This window comes from Lissotriton vulgaris, chromosome 1_1 (genome assembly GCF_964263255.1).
Source record: "Lissotriton vulgaris chromosome 1_1, aLisVul1.2, whole genome shotgun sequence".
Classification (NCBI taxonomy): Eukaryota; Metazoa; Chordata; class Amphibia; order Caudata; family Salamandridae; genus Lissotriton; species Lissotriton vulgaris.
The window spans coordinates 172,172,188-172,181,663 of NC_141685.1; positions in this window are offsets into that span (position 1 = coordinate 172,172,188).

Here is a 9,476-nt window from a genome sequence, read left to right on the forward strand (position 1 = left end):
GTAATGCAGCCTCCGTCACAGGTGTGAAGGGGTCACCATAATGCAGCCTCCATCACAGATGTGAGGGGATCACAGTAATGCAGCCTCCGTCACAGGTGTGAGGGGGTCACAGTAATGCAGCCTCCATCACAGGTGTGAGGGGGTCACAGTAATGCAGCCTCCGACACATTTTTGAGGGGGTCACAGTAATGCAGCCTCCGTCACAGGTGTGAGGGGGTCACAGTAATGCAGCCTCCATCACAGGTGTGAGGGGGGTCACAGTAATGCAGCCTCCATCACAGGTGTGAGGGGGGTCACAGTAATGCAGCCTCCATCACAGGTGTGAGGGGGTCACAGTAATGCAGCCTCCATCACAGGTGTGATGGGGGTCACAGTAATGCAGCCTCCGTCACAGGTGTGAAGGGGTGTCACAGTAATGCAGCCTCTGTCACAGGTGTGAGGGGGTCACAGTAATGCAGCCTCCGTCACAGGTGTGAAGGGGGTCACAGTAATGCAGCCTCCGTCACAAGTGTGAGGGGGTGTCATAGTAATGCAGCCTCTGTCACAGGTGTGAGGGGGTCACAGTAATGCAGCCTCCGTCACAGGTGTGGGGGGGGGGTCACAGTAATGCAGCCTCCGTCACAGGTGTGAGGGGGTGTCATAGTAATGCAGCCTCTGTCACAGGTGTGAGGGGGTCAGAGTAATACAGCCTCCGTCACAGGTGTGAGGGGGTCACAGTAATGCAGCCTCGGTCACAGGTGTGAGGGGGTGTCATAGTAATGCAGCCTCTGTCACAGGTGTGAAGGGGTCACAGTAATGCAGCCTCCGTCACAGGTGATAGGGGGGTCACAGTAATGCAGCCTCCATCTTAGGGGTGAGGCGGTGTCACAGTAATGCAGCCTCCATCTCAGGGGTGAGGCGGTGTCACAGTAATGCAGCCTCCATCACAGGTGTGAGGGGGTCACAGTAATGCAGCCTCCGTCACAGGTGTGAGGGGGTCACAGTAATGCAGCCTCCATCACAGGTGTGAGGGGGTCACAGTAATGCAGCCTCCGTCACAGGTGTGAGGGGGTCACAGTAATGCAGCCTCCGTCACAGGTGTGAGGGGTTGTCATAGTAATGCAACCTCCGTCACTTGTGTGAGGGGGGTCACAGTAATGCAGCCTCCATCACAAGTGTGAGGGGTGGTCACAGTAATGCAGCCTCCATCACAGGTGTGAGGGGGGGTCACAGTAATGCAGCCTCCGTCAAAGGTGTGAAGGGGGTCACAGTAATGCAGCCTCCGTCACAAGTGTGAGGGGGTGTCATAGTAATGCAGCCTCTGTCACAGGTGTGAGGGGGTCACAGTAATGCAGCCTCCGTCACAGGTGTGGGGGGGGGGTCACAGTAATGCAGCCTCCGTCACAGGTGTGAGGGGGTGTCATAGTAATGCAGCCTCTGTCACAGGTGTGAGGGGGTCAGAGTAATACAGCCTCCGTCACAGGTGTGAGGGGGTCACAGTAATGCAGCCTCGGTCACAGGTGTGAGGGGGTGTCATAGTAATGCAGCCTCTGTCACAGGTGTGAAGGGGTCACAGTAATGCAGCCTCCGTCACAGGTGATAGGGGGGTCACAGTAATGCAGCCTCCATCTTAGGGGTGAGGCGGTGTCACAGTAATGCAGCCTCCATCTCAGGGGTGAGGCGGTGTCACAGTAATGCAGCCTCCATCACAGGTGTGAGGGGGTCACAGTAATGCAGCCTCCGTCACAGGTGTGAGGGGGTCACAGTAATGCAGCCTCCATCACAGGTGTGAGGGGGTCACAGTAATGCAGCCTCCGTCACAGGTGTGAGGGGGTCACAGTAATGCAGCCTCCGTCACAGGTGTGAGGGGTTGTCATAGTAATGCAACCTCCGTCACTTGTGTGAGGGGGGTCACAGTAATGCAGCCTCCATCACAAGTGTGAGGGGTGGTCACAGTAATGCAGCCTCCATCACAGGTGTGAGGGGGGGTCACAGTAATGCAGCCTCCGTCAAAGGTGTGAGGGGGTCACAGTAATGCAGCCTCCGTCACAGGTTTGAGGGGGGGTCACAGTAATACAGCCTCCGTCACAGGTGTGAGGGGTTGTCATAGTAATGCAGCCTCCGTCACAGGTGTGAGGGGGATCACAGTAATGCAGCCTCCATCACAGGTGTGAGGGGGGTCAAAGTAATGCAGCCTCCGTCACAGGTGTGAGGGGGTCACAGTAATGCAGCCTCTGTCACAGGTGTGAGGGGATCACAGTAATGCAGCCTCCATCACAGGTGTGAGGGGGGTTACAGTACTGCAGCCTCCATCACAGGTGTGAGGGGGGTCACAGTAATGCAGCCTCCGTCACAGGTGTGAGGGGTCACAGTAATGCAGCCTCCATCACAGGTGTGAGGGGGGTCACAGTAATGCAGCCTCCGTCACAGGTGTGAGGGGGGTCACAGTAATGCAGCGTTCATCACAGGTGTGAGGGGGGTCACAGTAATGCAGCCCCCGTCACAGGTGTGAGGGGGGTCACAGTAATGCAGCATCCATCACAGGTGTGAGGGGGGGTCACACTAATGCAGCCTCCGTCACAGGTGTGAGGGGGTCACAGTAATGCAGCCTCCGTCACAGGTGTGAGGGGGGTCACAGTAATTCAGCCTCCATCACAGGTGTGAGGGGGTCATAGTAATGCAGCCTCCGTCACAGGTGTGAGGGGGTCGCAGTAATGCAGCCTCCATCACAGGTGTGAGGGGGGTCACAGTAATGCAGCCTCCGTCACAGGTGTCAGGGGGTCACAGTAATACATCCTCCGTCACAGGTGTGAGGGGTGTCAGTAATGCAGCCTCCAACACAGGTGTGAGGGGGGGTCACAGTAATGCAGCCTCCGTCACAGGTGTGAGGGGGTCACAGTAATGCAGCCTCCATCACAGGTGTGAGGGGGGTCACAGTAATTCAGCCTCCGTCACAGGTGTGAGTGGGTCACAGTAATGCAGCCTCCGTCACAGGTGTGAGGGGGTCACAGTAATGCAGCCTCCATCACAGGTGTGAGGGGGTGTCATAGTGATGCAGCCTCTGTCACAGGTGTGAAGGGGTCACAGTAATGCAGCCTCCGTCACAGGTGTGAGGGGGTCACAGTAATGCAGCCTCCATCACAGGTGTGAGGGGGTCACAGTAATTCAGCCTCCGTCACAGGTGTGAGGGGGTCACAGTAATGCAGCCTCCATCACAGGTGTGAGGGGGTCACAGTAATGCAGCCTCCATCACAGGTGTGAGGGGGTGTCATAGTAATGCAGCCTCCGTCACAGGTGTGAGGGGGTCACAGTAATGCAGCCTCGGTCACAGGTGTGAGGGGGTCACAGTAATGCAGCCTCCGTCACAGGTTTGAGGGGGGGTCACAGTAATACAGCCTCCGTCACAGGTGTGAGGGGTGTCATAGTAATGCAGCCTCCGTCACAGGTGTGAGGGGGATCACAGTAATGCAGCCTCCATCACAGGTGTGAGGGGGGGTCACAGTAATGCAGCCTCCGTCACAGGTGTGAGGGGGTCACAGTAATGCAGCCTCTGTCACAGGTGTGAGGGGGTCAGAGTAATGCAGCCTCCATCACAGGTGTGAGGGGGGTCACAGTACTGCAGCCTCCATCACAGGTGTGAGGGGGGTCACAGTAATGCAGCCTCCGTCACAGGTGTGAGGGGTCACAGTAATGCAGCCTCCATCACAGGTGTGAGGGGGATCACAGTAATGCAGCCTCCGTCACAGGTGTGAGGGGGGTCACAATAATGCAGCCTTCATCACAGGTGTGAGGAGGGTCACAGTAATGCAGCCTCCGTCAGAGGTGTGAGGGGGTCACAGTAATGCAGCCTCCATCACAGGTGTGAGGGGGTCACAGTAATGCAGCCTCCGTCACAAGTGTGAGGCGGGTCACAGTAATGCAGCGTTCGTCACAGGTGTGAGGGGGGTCACAGTAATGCAGCCTCCGTCACAGGTGTGAGGGGGTCACAGTAATGCAGCCTCCATCACAGGTGTGAGGGGGTCACAGTAATGCAGCCTCCGTCACAGGTGTGAGGATGTCACAGTAATGCAGCCTCCGTCACAGGTGTGAGGAGGTCACAGTAATGCAGCCCCCGTCACAGGTGTGAGGGGGGTCACAGTAATGCAGCCTCCATCACAGGTGTGAGGGGGGGTCACAGTAATGCAGCCTCCGTCACAGGTGTGAGGGGGTCACAGTAATGCAGCCTCCGTCACAGGTGTGAGGGGGGTCACAGTAATTCAGCCTCCATCACAGGTGTGAGGGGGTCACAGTAATGCAGCCTCCATCACAGGTGTGAGGGGGTCACAGTAATGCAGCCTCCATCACAGGTGTGAGGGGGGTCACAGTAATGCAGCCTCCGTCACTGGTGTCAGGGGGTCACAGTAATACAGCCTCCGTCACAGGTGTGAGGGGGGTCACAGTAATGCAGCCTCCAACACAGGTGTGAGGGGGGGGGTCACAGTAATGCAGCCTCCGTCACAGGTGTGAGGGGGTCACAGTAATGCAGCCTCCATCACAGGTGTTAGGGGGGTCACAGTAATTCAGCTTCCGTCACAGGTGTGAGGGGGTCACAGTAATGCAGCCTCCGTCACAGGTGTGAGGGGGTCACAGTAATGCAGCCTCCATCACAGGTGTGAGGGGGTGTCATAGTGATGCAGCCTCTGTCACAGGTGTGAAGGGGTCACAGTAATGCAGCCTCCGTCACAGGTGTGAGGGGGTCACAGTAATGCAGCCTCCATCACAGGTGTGAGGGGGGTCACAGTAATTCAGCCTTTGTCACAGGTGTGAGGGGGTCACAGTAATGCAGCCTCCATCACAGGTGTGAGGGGGTGTCATAGTAATGCAGCCTCCGTCACAGGTGTGAAGGGGTCACAGTAATGCAGCCTCGGTCACAGGTGTGAGGGGGTCACAGTAATGCAGCCTCCGTCACAGGTGTGAGGGGGTTTCATAGTAATGCAGCCTCCGTCACAGGTGTGAGGGGGATCCCAGTAATGCAGCCTCCATCACAGGTGTGAGGGGGGGTCACAGTAATGCAGCCTCCGTCACAGGTGTGAGGGGGTCACAGTAATGCAGCCTCTGTCACAGGTGTGAGGGGGTCACAGTAATGCAGCCTCCATCACAGGTGTGAGGGGGGTCACAGTACTGCAGCCTCCATCACAGGTGTGAGGGGGGTCACAGTAATGCAGCCTCCGTCACAGGTGTGAGGGGTCACAGTAATGCAGACTCCATCACAGGTGTGAGGGGGGTCACAGTAATGCAGCATCCGTCACAGGTGTGAGGGGGTCACAGTAATGCAGCCTTCGTCACAGGTGTGAGGAGGGTCACAGTAATGCAGCCTCCGTCACAGTTGTGAGGGGGTCACAGTAATGCAGCCTCCATCACAGGTGTGAGGGGGTCACAGTAATGCAGCCTCCGTCACAGGTGTGAGGGGGTCACAGTAATGCAGCCTCCATCACAGGTGTGAGGGGGTCACAGTAATGCAGCCTCCGTCACAGGTGTGAGGGGGTCACAGTAATGCAGCCTCCGTCACAGGTGTGAGGGGGGTCACAGTAATGCAGCCTCCATCACAGGTGTGAGGTGGGGTCACAGTAATGCAGCCTCCGTCACAGGTGTGAGGGGGGTCACAGTAATGCTGCCTCCGTCACAGGTGTGAGGGGGGTTACAGTAATTCAGCCTCCATCACAGGTGTGAGGGGGTCACAGTAATACAGCCTCCGTCACAGGTGTGAGGGGGTCACAGTAATGCAGCCTCCATCACAGGTGTGAGGGGGGTCACAGTAATGCAGCCTCCGTCACAGGTGTGAGGGGGTCACAGTAATACAGCCTCTGTCACAGGTGTGAGGGGGGTCACAGTAATGCAGCCTCCATCACAGGTGTGAGGGGGGGGTCACAGTAATGCAGCCTCCATCACAGGTGTGAGGGGGTCACAGTAATGCAGCCTCCATCACAGGTGTGAGGGGGGTCACAGTAATGCAGCCTCCATCACAGGTGTGAGGGGGTGTCATAGTAATGCAGCCTCTGTCACAGGTGTGAAGGGGTCACAGTAATGCAGCCTCCATCACAGGTGTGAGGGGGTCACAGTAATGCAGCCTCCGTCACAGGTGTGAGGGGGGTCACAGTAATGCAGCCTCCGTCACAGGTGTGAGGGGGTCACAGTAATGTAGCCTCCGTCACAGGTGTGAGGGGGTCACAGTAATGCAGCCTCCATCTCAGGGGTGAGGGGGTCACAGTAATGCAGCCTTCGTCACAGGTGTGAGGGGGGTCACAATAATGCAGCCTCCATCACAGGTGTGAGGTGGGTCACAGTACTGCAGCCTCCATCACAGGTGTGAGGGGCATCACAGTAATGCAGCCTCCGTCACAGGTGTGAGGGGGTCACAGTAATGCAGCCTCCATCACAGGTGTGAGGGGGGTCACAGTAATGCAGCCTCCATCACAGGTGTGAGGGGGGTCACAGTAATGCAGCCTTAGTCACAGGTGTGAGGGGGTCACAGTAATGCAGCCTCCGTCACAGGTGTGAGGGGGGTCACAGTAATGCAGCCTCCGTCACAGGTGTGAGGGGGTCACAGTAATGCAGCCTCTGTCAGAGGTGTGAGGGGGGTCACAGTAATGCAGCCTCCGTCACAGGTGTGAGGGGGTCACAGTAATGCAGCCTCCATCACAGGTGTGAGGGGGTCACATTAATGCAGCCTCCGTCACAGGTGTGAGGGGGTCACAGTAATGCAGCCTCCGTCACAGGTGTGAGGGGGTCACAGTAATGCAGCCTCCATCACAGGTGTGAGGGGGTGTCATAGTAATGCAGCCTCTGTCACAGGTGTGAAGGGGTCACAGTAATGCAGCCTCCGTCACAGGTGTGAGGGGGTCACAGTAATGCAGCCTCCGTCACAGGTTTGAGGGGGGGTCACAGTAATACAGCCTCCGTCACAGGTGTGAGGGGGTGTCATAGTAATGCAGCCTCCGTCACATGTGTGAGGGGGATCACAGTAATGCAGCCTCCATCACAGGTGTGAGGTGGGTCACAGTAATGCAGCCTCCGTCACAGGTGTGAGGGGGTCACAGTAATGCAGCCTCTGTCACAGGTCTGAGGGGGTCACAGTAATGCAGCCTCCATCACAGGTGTGAGGGGGGTCACAGTACTGCAGCCTCCATCACAGGTGTGAGGGGGGTCACTGTAATGCAGCCTCCATCACAGGTGTAAGGGGTCACAGTAATGCAGCCTCCATCACAGGTGTGAGGGGGGTCACAGTAATGCAGCCTCCGTCAGAGGTGTGAGGGGGGTCACAGTAATGCAGCCTTCGTCACAGGTGTGAGGGGGGTCATAGTAATGCAGCCTCCGTCACAGGTGTGAGGTGGTCACAGTAATGCAGCCTCCGTCACAGGTGTGAGGGGGTCACAGTAATGCAGCCTCCGTCACAGGTGTGAGGGGGGTCACAGTAATTCAGCCTCCATCACAGGTGTGAGGGGGTCACAGTAATGCAGCCTCCGTCACAGGTGTGAGGGGGGTCACAGTAATGCAGCCTCCATCACAGGTGTGAGGTGGGGTCACAGTAATGCAGCCTCCGTCACAGGTGTGAGGGGGTCACAGTAATGCAGCCTCCATCACAGGTGTGAGGGGGTCACAGTAATTCAGCCTCCATCACAGGTGTGAGGGGGTCACAGTAATGCAGCCTCCGTCACAGGTGTGAGGGGGTCACAGTAATGCAGCCTCCATCACAGGTGTGAGGGGGGTCACAGTAATGCAGCCTCCGTCACAGGTGTGAGGGGGTCACAGTAATGCAGCCTCCATCACAGGTGTGAGGGGGGGTCACAGTAATGCAGCCTCCGTCACAGGTGTGAGGGGGTCACAGTAATACAGCCTCTATCACAGGTGTGAGGGGGGTCACAGTAATTCAGCCTTCGTCACAGGTGTGAGGGGGGTCACAGTAATGCAGCCTCCGTCACAGGTGTGAGGGGGTCACAGTAATGCAGCCTCCATCACAGGTGTGAGGGGGTCACAGTAATGCAGCCTCCATCACAGGTGTGAGGGGGTCACAGTAATGCAGCCTCCGTCACAGGTATGAGGGCGTGTCATAAAAATGCAGCCTCCGTCACAGGTGTGAGGGGGTCACAGTAATGCAGCCTCCGTCACAGGTGTGAGGGGGGTTACAGTAATGCAGCCTCCATCACAGGTGTGAGCGGGGGTCACAGTAATGCAGCCTCCATCACAGGTGTGAGGGGGTCACAGTAATGCAGCCTCCGTCACAGGTGTGAGGGGGTCACAGTAATGCAGCCTCCATCTCAGGGGTGAAGAGGTCACAGTAATGCAGCCTCCGTCACATGTGTGAGGGGGGTCACAGTAATGCAGCCTCCATCACAGGTGTGAGGTGGGTCACAGTAATGCAGCCTCCATCACAGGTGTGAGGGGCGTCACAGTAATGCAGCCTCCGTCACAGGTGTGAGGGGGTCACAGTAATGCAGCCTCCATCACAGGTGTGAGGGGGGTCACAGTAATGCAGCCTCCATCACAGGTGTGAGGGGGGTCACAGTAATTCAGCCTTAGTCACAGGTGTGAGGGGGTCACAGTAATGCAGCCTCTGTCACAGGTGTGAGGGGGGGTCACAGTAATGCAGCCTCCATCACAGGTGTGAGGGGGGTCACAGTAATGCAGCCTCCATCACAGGTGTGAGGGGGGTCACAGTAATGCAGCCTTAGTCACAGGTTTGAGGGGGTCACAGTAATGCAGCCTCTGTCACAGGTGTGAGGGGGGGTCACAGTAATGCAGCCTCCGTCACAGGTGTGAGGGGGTCACAGTAATGCAGCCTCCGTCACAGGTGTGAGGGGGTCACAGTAATGCAGCCTCCATCACAGGTGTGAGGGGGTCACAGTAATGCAGCCTCCATCACAGGTGTGAGGGGGTCACAGTAATGCAGCCTCCGTCACAGGTGTGAGGGGGTCACAGTAATGCAGCCTCCATCACAGGTGTGAGGGGGTCACAGTAATGCAGCCTCCGTCACAGGTGTGAGGGGGTCACAGTAATGCAGCCTCCGTCACAGGTGTGAGGGGGTCACAGTAATGCAGCCTCCCTCACAGGTGTGAGGGGGCACAGTAATGCAGCCTCTGTCACAGGTGTGAGGGGGGTCACAGTAATGCAGCCTCCATCACAGGTGTGAGGGGGGTCACAGTAATATAGCCTCCATCACAGGTGTGAGGGGGTCACAGTAATGCAGCCTCCGTCACAGGTGTGAGGGGGGTCACAGTAATTCAGCCTCCATCACAGGTGTGAGGGGGGTCACAGTAATGCAGCCTCAGTCACAGGTGTGAGGGGGTCACAGTAATGCAGCCTCCGTCACAGGTGTGAGGGGGGTCACAGTAATGCAGCTTCCGTCACAGGTGTGAGGGGGGGGCACAGTAATGCAGCCTCAGTCACTGGTGTGAGGGGGGTCACAGTAATGCAGCCTCCGTCACAGGTGTGAGGGGGGTCACAGTAATGCAGCCTCCGTC